General features: G+C 40.8%; 1 protein-coding gene across 5 annotated transcripts in view; it reads left to right on the plus strand.

Moving 5' to 3' along the window:
* The window catches only part of syt1a (synaptotagmin Ia), a 185,565-nt gene that overhangs the window by 75,825 nt on the left and 95,594 nt on the right, over positions 1-14,146 (plus strand). For all 5 annotated transcript variants that reach the window (XM_030440196.1, XM_030440199.1, XM_030440197.1 and 2 more), the window contains one exon: positions 8,607-8,671. The gene's annotated coding sequence lies outside the window, so the exon portion shown is untranslated. The remainder of the gene's footprint in view (positions 1-8,606; positions 8,672-14,146) is intronic.

Consider the following 14,146-nt stretch of genomic DNA (forward strand, 5'->3'; position numbering starts at 1 on the left):
TTTGTATTCTTGTAAAGCTGCTGAATATAGTGAGTGAAGTGGCAGAGCTGCTGTTTATCCGAGATCTCTTTAACCGTCTCCAATCTTTCTTTTATGACATGTCCAGATTCCTTACTCATACACTGGCCGTTTAGGGTCCCTGGGCATTGTATGATGCCTCAGGCATGTGTATGAATAATAATCATCTCACCTCAGGATGCTACATGAGTATTGCCTCCAGTAGAAAGATAAACCATTGTGGCAAATGACAGAGAATGAGATAGGAATCAGCCATCCAGAGTCAAGATGGAGCCCACTCTCAAATGGCGGTTTGCCAACCAAGCGCACAGCTATCTCTCTTGCTCCGGCAATTGCTCCGTACACCAGACATCCATCACAATCATGTGTGACCTAAACTGGTCAAGTCCATGAACAATGTTTACATGGAGCGAGTAGTACAGATGTTGTGACACAATGAACATTGCTTGACCAAGCATTGGCCTGTACGCCAACATGTACCACTGGTTTGAGAAACAAGACTGTTGTTTTGCATTGCAGTCATGAATAACTGTAGTTACTACCAGATTCAGAACTTTGACTTTGCTGTGTGGATTACAAGGCAAGGCAAGGCAAGGCAAGTTATTTGTATAGCACAATTCAGACACAAGGCAACTCAAAGTGCTTTACAGGCACACACAATTTACATTAAAAGACATAAACATTTCATTTAAAAGACATTAAAAATTGCATTAAAACAAATAAAAATAAAAATTATAATAATAAAAATAAAAATAAATAAAAATAGCATTTTAAGAACGCAACAACATTAAGAGACAAACATCAAAACAAGTAGGCTAAAATAGAGAAGCTTTAAAAGAAACAAGACTGTAGAGTCAGAGTAATAATGCAGTTCAAAGACTTGAATTGCTTCAGTTAAAAGCAGTGGCAAAAAGAAATGTTTTAAGTCTTGATTTAAAAGAGGTGAGTGTTGGAGCAGACCTGCAATTTTCAGGGAGTTTGTTCCAAATATGTGGCGCATAGTAACTGAAAGCTGCTTCTCCGTGTTTACTTCTGACTCTGGGGACTGAAAGCAGACCGGTACCTGACGATCTCAGAGGTCTGGATGGATCATAACGCGGCAGCAGATCAGAAATGTATTTTGGCCCGAAACCATTCAATGCTTTATAAACCAACAACAGGACTTTGAAATCTATTCTTTGATAGACAGGAAGCCAGTGTAAAGATCTAAGAACTGGAGTGATGTGATCTACTTTTTTGGTTCTTGTTAGGACTCGAGCAGCAGCGTTCTGAATCAGCTGCAGCTGTCTGATGGAGTTTTTAGGGAGTCCTGTAAGGACACCATTGCAGTAGTCGAGTCTGCTGAAGATAAATGCGTGAACAAGTTTCTCCAAATCTTGCCGAGACATAAGCCCTCTTATCCTGGATATATTCTTAAGGTGATAGTAGGCTGACTTTGTAACTGTCTTAATATGGCTGCTGAAATTCATGTCTGAGTCCATAGTCACACCAAGGTTTCTGACTTGGTCTGTAGTTTTCAACATTACAGACTGAAGCTGAGCAGAGACTTTAAGTCGTTCTTCCTTGGATCCTAAAACAATTATTTCAGTCTTATCTTTGTTTAACTGAAGAAAATTCTGACACATCCAATCACTGATTTGTCCGATGCATCTACTCAGGGTATGTATGGGATTATAGTCCCCTTGTCCCCCTAGTACAAGAAAAACCACATGCTTTGTATGCTTAGGTATCCACCCTTTCTCTTCTATAAGAACATGATACTCATTCCTGCACTGGATGAAAATCCTGGCATTTATGTTGGCTGTGGCATTTTTTACAAAAGGTATTGAAAAGTGAAGTGTGCTGTGTAAAAACATCCTTAGGATACAAGGTTGGCTGAAGCGATATAGAGTGTCCTTTGGCTTGCATGTAGAGAATTGTGGCAGGTCAATTTAGGACAAAACTAATAAACAAACTAAGATGACAAATGAGACAAAACAAGAACGGACAGTTCATAAGAAGTTTTAATTGTTGCCCTAAGGCGACCTGAAAAGCCGGAGTTGTTTGAGGACCTGGTTTAAGAAAACTCTAAAATCAGCATTTTCATTTGATCGCCTCAGATACCTGAGAGCGGCATCTCATCTCCAAAGTTTCTCGTCCTCGCTGACAGTGAGTCACCCCCAAAGTACCTTGACACAGGGAGTAAACAAGCCTGCCTCTGTTCATCAATGTAATCTTGTTTGCTCAGAGGGCAGTGCCTGTGCAGGACAGCACGCTGCCACAGGGATAAAGGCCCACGGTGGAGATATTGTGATCCCTGTTTTCATGTCTTTAAAGGCGATGGGGTGTAGTCGCTTCGCAGCTCAGCATGTGTGCACACAAATCTGTGTGACGTCACTGGAGATGAGGGACGACCTGCAAAGATTCATCACAAAAACTGTGGGAGGCGCAAATGAAAGTGCAAAAGAAAAGAACAAAGCAAATGAGGACCACAATTAAAACCCACAAATAGAAAGTTTGCATATCTTTTACAAACCCTTTTAGTAAAAACTAACCCCTGACTGATGTAATTTGACATGACTGCCTCCCCATGAGGGGCGTTTTCCATTCAAAGTGATCTCTGGGGTTCATAATTACTCTCCCAGTGAGCAGCCATCATAAGCAGAATGAGTGGTTTGCATTTGTGTCACAACAGAATAACTCATCCACCAATAGCACAGCTGCTGGAGTCTGCATTTTACCAAGGTGCAGCATATCTCCACCCAAGACCTGATTCAAAGTCTGAGGTGTGAAGAACGGCGGGCGGGGTGTTGTTATGGCAGATAGAGGGATGGAGCCGCATGGGAATTATGAGCGAGTTTTTCTTGCAAAAATAGAACTGCAAAAATGACAAAACACAAGCCTCAGTCTCAAGTTACAGCTTTACTGGGAGTCATGTTATTTTGTTTAATACTCGTTCCCCTGGCTGGTGTCAATCTCTGCACCTTGTAACATTTATAGTCACTGTCAATCAGCCAAGTGTCGTACAGGATAAAACTCTGTTATGGGCAACAGAGCAAGGCATCTGGGTGATAGACCACATATGGTGAACAGACCATATGAGCAGAAATGGTACAACAACTTAATCTAGAAATCATGCATGTGTCAGAGGTCAAAATTCACATTTTTTTTTCTCTTTTTATGATCATTTATTCAAAGTTAATGCATTTTTCTGAGTTATTGCTAAAATCTTAAGTTTAGGAAGTCAAAGTATTCAGCGAAATAGCAGTTTCATAGAGAGACATGCTGTACACCGGCAGTGATATTTACTCTTTCGTTGATAGCATCAGTGGTAGTGACCAGTAGAAGTGTCTTCTTAGGACCAGATGGTGCGCCTGGTGGAGACCTATGTGCATAGTGATGCACCTTATGTAGATTTACTGCACAGTGGAGCACGGTTGTTATCAGGCATGCTGGGGAAACAGTTGCTATGCTCTTCAGTGGCATTCATTTTTTAGTAGGAGACACATGGTTTAAAAGCATCGCATATCAAGCATTATTATACCCATTCATTCACAAAAAGGTTTACGCTTATAAATACACTTTTATGTATTTGGCCTCAATGATGTTCAAGTTCCAAGGTTTTCTGTCTTGCCAAAATGTTTTCCTTCTTCAGTTTTATTAAGGATACTGCGCCATTGTTTTGTGGAGCTTTTAAAGAGGGAAGAGTTCCCTTTTTGCTGCAGGTTATTAAGGCTTCTAATCATGAGTAAAATTACCTAATTTCCTCTGTATTTTAACACATCCTCTTCCGCCCAAATGGCACAGAAATACATGATTAAACAAAACATGCTTTAATTATATATTTTTGGCGAAATGGATTTCTGACCAAATTGAAGGAGGGAGGGGACATGTTTCTTAGCTTCAATTAGCGCTCATAATAGAGGGAATTTTTCTGTCTGAACTCGACTGAATGCAGGAGAAAAGTAACCGAGTCCGACTCAAGCTTGGAGATTTAAAAAAAAAAAAAAAAAATGTTATGCTGTGTTTTTATGTCAAGCACGACGCAGTTAAGCTCATTAAAGTTTTAAGCCATGATCACTGCGTTGATGGAGGCCCATGGTTAAAGTTACAGGTGAGACATGAAATACGATGCAGGAAGTTAAGTTTGAGTTACATATGAATTTATTTAAAAGCTCATCAGATGCCAAAACACTGTGCAACAGTTTGTAAAACTCGCAGCACACACACGCAGCGTCTGTAGCATCTCCGTTAAATTGACAGTCTTGCCCCATCCGAATTAATTTTCGGTGTATTTTCATGCAGGGTAGACAATATAAATACAGCCTCAGTCTTGTTAGCCAATACAGCGTCTGCCTCTCAAACAACCGCTTGCGCCTCCTCATGAGATTTAGCATTTTACAGCCACACTACAGGCTGGTGTGCGTCTGGTGTAAAGCATGCATGAGGACACACATAATACAAAGCACATTCTGGTGGGTGATATCACTAGGGTTCAGTGTGGAAATTGGTGAACGTATTATTTTCATGTCTCCACATCATTTATACATCTAGACCTGGCTGACATATCTGGGGCTCTGCTTTCTGCCTCGCTGCCTGTCAGAGAGGAGAAACACTGTTTTGATTGGCAGGTTAAACACTTCAAGGTCAGCTTGCTCCTCAGCTCACCCTCTCAGTGTAGATTACTGTGGTAATATCTCTCCTGTCGAGTGTCTTCCCCCCCCCCCCCCCACACAGATCTAAAGATTGTGTCCTTGCCTTCTCATCATGTCGTTACATAAGCTACTGCACAGGTTGTTGAGCATGGAGATTGGGTTGCATGTTACATTTGCCATATCTAGGATGCAGTGAGAGGCATGAATGTCATTTCTGCTATTAATGTCAGTAGGGGAATTGGTTGTGGTTGCATGATTGCAGCCTCTGAAATGTGCCTACATCTGATTAGGGTTCATATTCTTTACAGGAATTGCTCTTTGCCCAAGAGTCAAAGATGTTCTCACTCTAAACTTTTCATATTTAGCAGCTAACACTAATATTTTGTATGTAAGGTTGGGTTAGACTTTCAAAATAAAGGCTGAGTGATCAGGTTGTCGCTGTTTGATTAGGTTTAAACAAAACGATGACACGGTTATGGTTAGACATAGATCATACTCTTGGTTGAAATTGACTACATTCAGTCTTGTAACGAAAGGTACGTAGGTGGAGTAATATATGTATTGACACTCAGACACAGGTGTGAGTTACTTTGGAAAACATCTTCCTAATTGGAAAACTCTCTCAAAACTACTTCTTTCCAACATTGCTTCTATTTGTGTACTGTCTTGGTATTGGTAAAAAATTAGAAGCAATCCCAGGTCGCTGTAAAAGTCCTGTGAATGACACCCCAACCACCCCTTCAAGAACTGTCGTTCAAGGGGAACGAACAGTCTCAAAATTATGGTCACTGACTAGACTGCTGTATTTCACGTGTTGGGAGTGAATGAAGAATCTTTTCAAATAGTCTGTGCTTAAAGTCTGTAAATGACAGAAACTACCTGAGTGAAATAACTTAAGTAGCAGTACTACTCAGTAAGACGTATGTCATTTTTATGTTCAGATGGATGAAATGAGAGCTATTTTACAAATCTAGGGGGTTCTAAGAGAGAGATAGATGGGACGAATACCTCCAAACGGAGTGATATTTGGAAGCAGAATTTTCTTTAAGAGTCCAGCAAATATTGGTCAAAACTGATGAGCAGAAGGATTGGAGAAGAAAATGTGAAAACACAGCAGGAAACAGGAACAGTGTTCTATAAAGCTTCACAAAAGAACCCTTGCAGATGGCTGCTGAAAGCCACAGAGGCAAAAACTGAGATCTGAGCGACTAATATCACAATGACATGCTCATTGTGTTCTGATCATGCTATTTGTTATGCATGCATATTTAGCAGCGCATTTAAAATGATGATGTGTCATTGATTCATGCTCAAGATTGCAAAGCGACTTGCTATCACCAGCCTGCACTCTCTGTTTGTGATTTACATGTGAGAGCAGCTGGAAAGTGTGCGAACGTGTCGAGAGGAGCCCGTCAGTCTCCAGTGGGACCCGATATACGACTAATTTATGATGTTGTTAGGGAAAATGAATAGGGCTGCCACTTGTCATCACATACAAAAGCGAGCACAAAATGTTCTTAGGGTTGGTAACACATTAGAAATTCTTCTTATTCTTAAATTCGAATTAAAAAAATCTGCACTTAGCTGACAGTTTACCATAATAAATGCTACTGAATCCAACTGGATTGCCATTGAGTGACACATAAATGTACCCTAATCTATTATGAACTGCTTCATGTCTCACAATAATGGATGTAATTTTAAATCAGTATTCAGATGTGATTGTGTAGGAGCTGTAAGAAAAAAAAATCATGGTAATATTCAACATTTGACTATGTTTGAATGTGTCTTGTGCAACATAAATGGAATTTATTTGCCCTTTCACTTTCCACTCTAATTCTGTGTTCTGATAAAGCTTGACAGGTGCATTGAAATGTGAATGAACGCGCTGTCTGAGAATATTTGACTTTGTATTCCTGCCAAGTAGAGGTAATGGCTTTTAATCTGTGCATCAGTTGGCCGGTAAATACACTTTTCACAGTATGAGGGGGAGGGAATGAATGACAGTCATCAGTAGTCATACCACATTCACACAACTATACTGCAGAGTCTCATTTCCTCCTGTGCTAGCAGATTACTTTTTACAACTTGCCCACTTCATAAAAACTTCATAAACCAATGGACACATTTCTGTTGAAGTTTGTCGTGGCTGTTCTCATATTTTCTGACATTTGCGTTCATGTCTAGCTATCTGGAAAACCAACAGTCAAGTCCACAGGGGATGAGTCATAATTACTCTGAAGACACAATAAATCTTATGTGATAAAGTATGAAACACTTTTTCATGATCCCAAGAAGGATGAACTTGGTAAACTTTTGTTCGAAGCCAGTCGGGAAAAGAGTGCAAACATGCTTTCCATTAAGAGAAGCCCTTAGTGCCGTTCTTTGCTCCTCTTTTAATAAAGAACTACTCTCCATTTCTGATATAACTGTTGCTACAGTACAGCACAACCTACACCAAAGACCATTGTTGTTGTCAAATAAGCAGTTGCTTCCCTTGCTGGTCTTTGCACATAAAGGAGGAAGGACACTGATCAAGCCCAGCAAGATGGATTTTCTTAAACACATGATCTAACGAAGCCATCCATGACTTGCCTTGTAGGGCTTTCATGACCAATACATAAATAGTTTAGATAATCGCTGATGATTTATCTCTTTTTTTCACTCAATAATAATGGTCAGTTCTGGCCAAAAAGGGCTTAAGTACGACCAGTAAATGGTTAACTAATGTACGCTTGACCACCCTGGTGCAGTGATCTAGCAAAGTTCTTGATTGGCTCGAAGAAGCGTTTTAAAAATGTGCACCAAGTCTGTCTGAGCTGGAGATACTGTTCTTTCTTGCATGTATTGTAAGAGTCTTTCCTTCTCTGAATAGCTTTAATAATTTTTATTTAACTTGGCATAACATAGAGAATGATTATTTGAACCAAAGTATGTTCAACAACTTTTAAAAGTTATGTTCACCTTCTGTTGTGAAGTAATCTCAAGAGCTCTGTACAGTGCTCTATAATCCAATGTGCTGTCAGTTATTACTGCACTGTACTAAAATCTCAGGTGAATTATTAGTATACAACAATACACTGTCGACTGGTAGTTTTGATAGTCAACTAGTCGACAGCATTCAAATCGAGAATAATGGTCTGTGATATGTAAATGTGTTTAATCGTACACAGGCTAATACATCAAGAAGAGGTTGGCATCATTTCTTGTTTACAACCCCCAAAGATATTTGCTTTTCATTGCTATAAAACAGACAATGCCCAAACATTTGAGAAGCTGTCAGTCAGCTTATCAGTTAATTGACTATTCATTCCAGCACTAAAGCTTAACACAGTTTCAAAAAGTTTACGGTACATTAAAAACCTTTTCAAAGAAATGTAGGACAGGAGTAGCGAGTGTAGACAGCACCCAGACCTCCATAATCTCCACCAGGGCTGTACTGGAAATCTTCCCACACCTCCACAGCAGGCAGCATCTGCTGGGAGGAGATCCCCAGCTGCTCTCTCCGCTGCCTTTCCAACACATGGCTGGTCTCCACTGGCCTCTCCCTGAACATGGCCAATTGTCTGTGAAAACAGTCCATTGATAATGGATATGTGACACCCCACCACTGACATGCGCTGATTACTGAGCTGATGGAACAATCAACAGGGCCAAGAGAAGTGCCTTGCTTCTCGATGCAGTTGTTTGAGCCCATTATGCACTCTGATTAGATTTCAAAATACAAAGCATGTCCGTTGTCTTTGTCTTGCGTACCTGCCGTTTTTCCTTTTAGGATGCTTGCATTGATGTAGAGTAACAACTCTATGTCCACTATGATTTTTTTTTTTTTTTCATTTTACATTCTCTGAGGAACCCCTTGAAGAATCTCAGCTGTGAGAACTAACATTTAGATAATCTACTTTTTTCATCATTTTAATCATTTGTCTTTCTTTTCATTTTCACCTTCTCTAGATCGGAGTGCCTGCTGGAGAGCGCAGAGGAAGCATTTAAAGAGACACTGCAGCGTTGAGTTAAAGGTTAGTTTCTGTCCCTTTTTACCAATCTTAACACATCACTCCGAAAATCTATTTTACTGAAATGTCATGCGTCTACAGTGTCGTGCAACCGGCTGTTAAACGAATTTATGTTTTATACATTTTCCACCCCTAAGTGCTTCAATCCATAACCTTTTTATATTACAGTTTAGGTTTTAGGATCCCATTATTCGACTTTATTTGTTATCTTCCTTCCTGTGTTGTTTTCCACCATTGCTTGATGTATGTAAGACACCAGTTCCCCTCTGGAGGTCATTTCAGATTCATTTAAAGCAATTTTATTGTTGTGTAATGTGTTTTGATGGTGTGTATTATGTTCATGTTTTATTGTTAATTGAGAATTCATTTAAGAAGACACCAATTCGATGGGACACAAAATGTATTTTCCCCTGCTGAATATCATTCTTCTCCAACACAAAGCAAGAAAAATCATCGCTTTGTGGATGCATTCAGTGTTTAATTATATTCTTCAGATGTTTTTCCCGAGTATAGACAATGATGTGTCATAACCCTTTCTATCCAACCTTGGACATAAATGCAGCAGTGTGCATTTGGAAAAAGTTATTTGCTGAAACTGCGTCGTAGCATATTTTTCCTGTTCGATTAAAGCTTATTTAACTGGAACATTCTCAGCCCAAAACCCAAAGTGTACTGTAAACTCACAAAGAGGCTGACGCTGTGAATATATGAATAGAAAATTAGCAGGTCTGCTTTGGCCCTAGAGGACACCGCCACTGCTCAGAGGACCAATTTGTGGATGCACCCACTGTTTAGAATTAGCGTGTGGAAAGAACTGTCAGTTATGCAGATAGTACAGCCTTCACGCCCTGACAATGGATTGCTTATGGGTCCAATACATATGTGTTGAATAATGTGTTATTGATTTTATCCTTTATCAGAGCAGAATAGGCTCACACGCTGACTGTACTCTACATCTGCCTGTCATTGTACAAGCCGTGTTATCAGGACAGAAAGAAAAACAAGATGAATCATGTGTCGTCCGGGAATCTGTTGGAAACTATTTCTCATGCTGAATACTGAGAACAGAGAGACTTTGTTGTTTCATATCAACACATTCCCACATATGAAAATGGAAATGTGCTGAAGCGACATCCAGAGAATATAGTTTGGATCCAGTGGTCTTCTTTGCACCATGCCTTAATGGGGAGACACACACAAACGCGGGGAGAAACTTTAACACAACACTGGCGCTCTCATCCAGTGAATCCTCGTCCGTTCACTCTTGTTATACCTCAGTTAACTGTAACTTAGGGATAAATACTGGGGAAAATAATGCCTCTTCCTGGTATGGTGGCGGGGCGCCCTAGTAGCTCAGTTGGTAGAGCATGTGTCCCATATACAGAGGTTTTGTCGTCACTGCAGCGGCCCATGGTTCAAGTCCGACCTGTGGCCCTTTGCCGCATGTCATCCCCCCTCTCTCATCCCATTTCCTGTCATCTCTCAATGCTATCCTATCAGTAAGGCCATGAAAAGCCACCCTATCTGTCTTAAACGACATCTGTTATGCTTGTCCTGTCACATTAAATGTGTGAGATTATCTGATTGCTCATCACTAATTGATATTCAGTGAGCAGAAATGATCCAAAAGAAATAAAACAAGTGACTAACTGATTATTCTATAAACAGAAAATTAATTGGCAACTATTGTCATCGCTGATTTGTCAGTGATGAACTGGCTGTGACCTCTCAGATGTGTATATTTTGTAGTTTTCTCTGTCTTTAATGGCAGCATATCTGATAAATTGTAGTGGACGGGTATTTCAACCTGGCAAAGAATTCTGGCATATGAGTTTTGATATAACTTCCATGTTTGATTTGTATCTTCCCAAGGATTTAAACCTGCACAATTGGCCCTATGCTGTCAAACTCCATCCTCTCACTCTACACTTCTATGTTAAAGTCTGTATTCCTCCACCAGTGCTGGTTCAGGCAAGGTTCAGTGGCTATTTACTGAGGCATTGTGAGTGATTCTGGCCTTGTTAAATCCTATTTTGTTTTGTGAGTGTGGAGCTCAGCCTCCTCCAGGCCTGTGAAGGTAGAGGACGAAGCCGGCATGTCGACTGGGCACCCAAAGAGCAGTCCAATTTTTCATCCTTATTGCCCGTGACATATCCAAAGTGGCAGCGCGCCGTCCACGGAGAGAGGGGGAGAAAGTGAGAAGCATGCAGCTCAGATGGAGTGAGAGGACAGTGTCTGCACTTCCGCCTTCTGTAGTCCAGAGCAGGGCCCCAATTTTCTTTGCTAAAACAAATGCAATTCATCTGCGTTCATCTGTGCAGACGAGGTTAAACTAAGAGTCCCAGGGTCCCTGGCTCTCTGTAACTTACTCTGCTTTTGAGCTTGTCGTTTAGCCAGAGAGTAAATGTGTACTTGAAGCTTACTAACAGAGAAGAAAGAGTGTATTAGAGTCCATCTCCCTCCATGACACTGGCCAAATGAAGATGTTACACCCACCCTCTTTCCCCAGCTTTCTCCCGGCATGAGCTATCCCTGCACAGGGCTCATTTCTCTTGTGACTTGTCAAATTTGTTAAAACCATCTGCCATTTTATTCACATATGAATTGCTTTTCTGTGTGTGTAATTGCAAAATACTTACTGCAAATTATGCAAAATATTTTGATTAGAAATTGGTGCACATCAAGTGTTGGAATTTTAGCTTGATTTTACTTTTTCATCTTCTTTAATTTCATGCCCTAATTCACTTCATGTGTGGATTATAACGGGGGAAATTAGGTTACCATATGATACTAGGAATATGTGAGTAGTTAGTATTTTTGCTCCCTCATGAAAGGAGGGATCAAGTGTTTTAATTCAAATCAATGAGGTGTGTATTTTCTGTAACACCTTGCAGTGATTCTGAATTGAATTAACAATGTGAGATCTGTGCTGTCACATGCAGGCAGTGCATTGATGGAGGGCCGTGAAGGGCACTGTCAAGGTGACTTCTGGGGGTGGAGAATATAGGAGGATGTGACTTCAGGGAGCCTACGTGACTGAGAAATTTTCCTGACAGATTGCCCCCCCCCCCACTTTTCCTTTTTGCAATCATTCACACGGTCGAGATTAAGATCTCTTGTTGTAATTATTGCTGTGTTGGGGCGGCCTAATTCTGCCAAGTCGATAGCATCACACCCGTCAGGTGCTATAGAGGGTATCTGGCACCAGCTGTTCATGTTGTCCACGTGTTCCAGTGAGCTGCAGTGGATGGTAATGGCGCTGTTATGTGATACATGTCTGTCGATCGACTTGCTTCTGGAGAGCTGCCAAATCCTCCTTGCCTTGCTTCCCTCCTGTAACTCAGGAAGTTGCAAAGATGATGAAAAAGGACAAAAAACTAAGTAGAGGATGAGCCTTGGGTCTCTGATATTTTTTACACTTGATGTACAATAATGGCATCAATCATCCCCTGCAGTCCCAAGAAACACATCTGGCTGCCTTCCCTCCTCCAAACACAGGCACAGGAGTCAATTGTGCCTAATGAGCGATTGTGCTGCCATGTACTATACTGTCTGTTGTACACAGCAAGGCACGGATACGACCAGACTGCTTCCGTCAGCACACAGACAGACTACACATCCACCCAGATAACCTTTGTCAGTATTCATTTCTCACGAAGATAGCTTCCCTGTGTAGGTATTAGACCAACACCTATCGGAAATATAAATAGCGAGAGAGTTGAAAAATGCTGACGACTGACCAGTTATTTCTTGTGACCCTATGTTCAATGCAGCCACACCAGCTGAATGGAGAAGATAGAAAGCCACCACCATGTTGACCTTCCACAAACATGAATATAATGAGCATGAATACATGAAATTATTATCTCCGCCAGATGCACTCCTGGAGGGCATCATACGTTTTGTATGTGTCTGTGTGTGGTTCTGTCCACAGCTAATCTGGCACATTCCTGGACCCATCCACCTTTTATTTTGTGTGCGCTTTTATGAGCGTTTGCTCAAAGACATCTTATGGTTGAGGTGATTCACAATTTTTGGAAACCTGTTTTATTGGCTTCCCTTTTTTCTGCAGCAGTTGACTCCTGACTCCTCTTATCCAGCTGATCATCAACTCCTTCAGTTTGCCCCCAAAGACACAAAGTGGACATCTGCACTCTACTAACAGAAAATCATACTGTTTATCCACTGAAAGCCAATTTCAGAGTCCACCTCTCCTCATCCCGCTGTAGTCCTGTGTCCTGGGATGTTGTGCCCACAACAGTCTCTGACTTCCAGTTGTTTTGCCAGCCTCAGTCCCGTTTGTCCATTTCCTTTTCCTTATACCAAGCTGGATTGGCATGACTCATGATTCTGACTCTCTTCTTCCATGGAACTGTCAGGTTTGTCAGGTTCGATGGTCAAAAGACACCGTGGGCTGCAACGGTCTCAAAGCCTGTTGCTCAGTCCACAGCACCCACTTTATTCTCCAATCTTAATAACAGTATTTATGCCATAGCCACAATACATGTTTCAGCAATGAAGCCAAAAAATGGCAGTAAAAAACACTCAAACATAATTTGGAGGAGCTACTGGCTGCCTCATCTCCATGCACTGCCGTTGCCATATAAAATAAAACAATGATAACACTTTCTGAAAATTAACAATAAACAACCATTTCTGACTACATTTATGAAGACATTCATATTTATATATTATAAATTCTACATCCATAAGGGAACATGCTTATTTGGTAAAATCCACAAAAATTAAAATTAATCATAAGTTCACAATCACAAATGACCATTTCCACTAAAATTGTGTCAAAATAAGCCTTACTAAGCAGTGGAGTATAGTCATTGTTTTGTAAAACGTTCATAGATAATTGTGGTTGTTCAGAAAAGGGTAAAGTTACCTTCATCATAAATTTTGAATGGTTCAAAGGACATTAACACAAACAGAACAGAAGGGGTTAAAGAGAGGGAAAATCAAAAATGCAGCTCTGTGTTTGAGCATAATGTGATTTGGTTGAGTGCGTGTAGGTGCTTCTGTGAGTCCACATGTATATGTCAGTGTGCATTTGTGTTTGCATGGATGCTCAAGATGAAACCCTGTAGGTTGGTTTGGGATGTTATCTCCCTGCTGCAGCTGATGGATCTATTGAACTCAATAATGATGCAGCTTAATGTCGGGTGACTGTCACTTAAATAAACCGATGCAGACACATTTTAAGCTTTAGTGGCATCGAGATGAATTTAGAGCAGAGCCTGATGGGACTTTTTATGGACATTGCTTTTTCTTCATGTCATACTCAGGAACTCAGACTTTACATGTGCAGCGAATGTAGGATTACATTTCTGCTGGGGACTTGATGGTGTGTTTATATGTCAGTTTGAGCTGAAGAGCGAGTGCTGTTGAGTGCTGGATCGTGACTTTCCTTCCTGTGTGGGAGCTGCTGCTACTCCCACGCATCATCTCAGTCTCTCTTTTCTCTCTCTCCAG

This window comes from Sparus aurata, chromosome 14 (assembly GCF_900880675.1).
Source record: "Sparus aurata chromosome 14, fSpaAur1.1, whole genome shotgun sequence".
NCBI classification, from domain to species: Eukaryota; Metazoa; Chordata; class Actinopteri; order Spariformes; family Sparidae; genus Sparus; species Sparus aurata.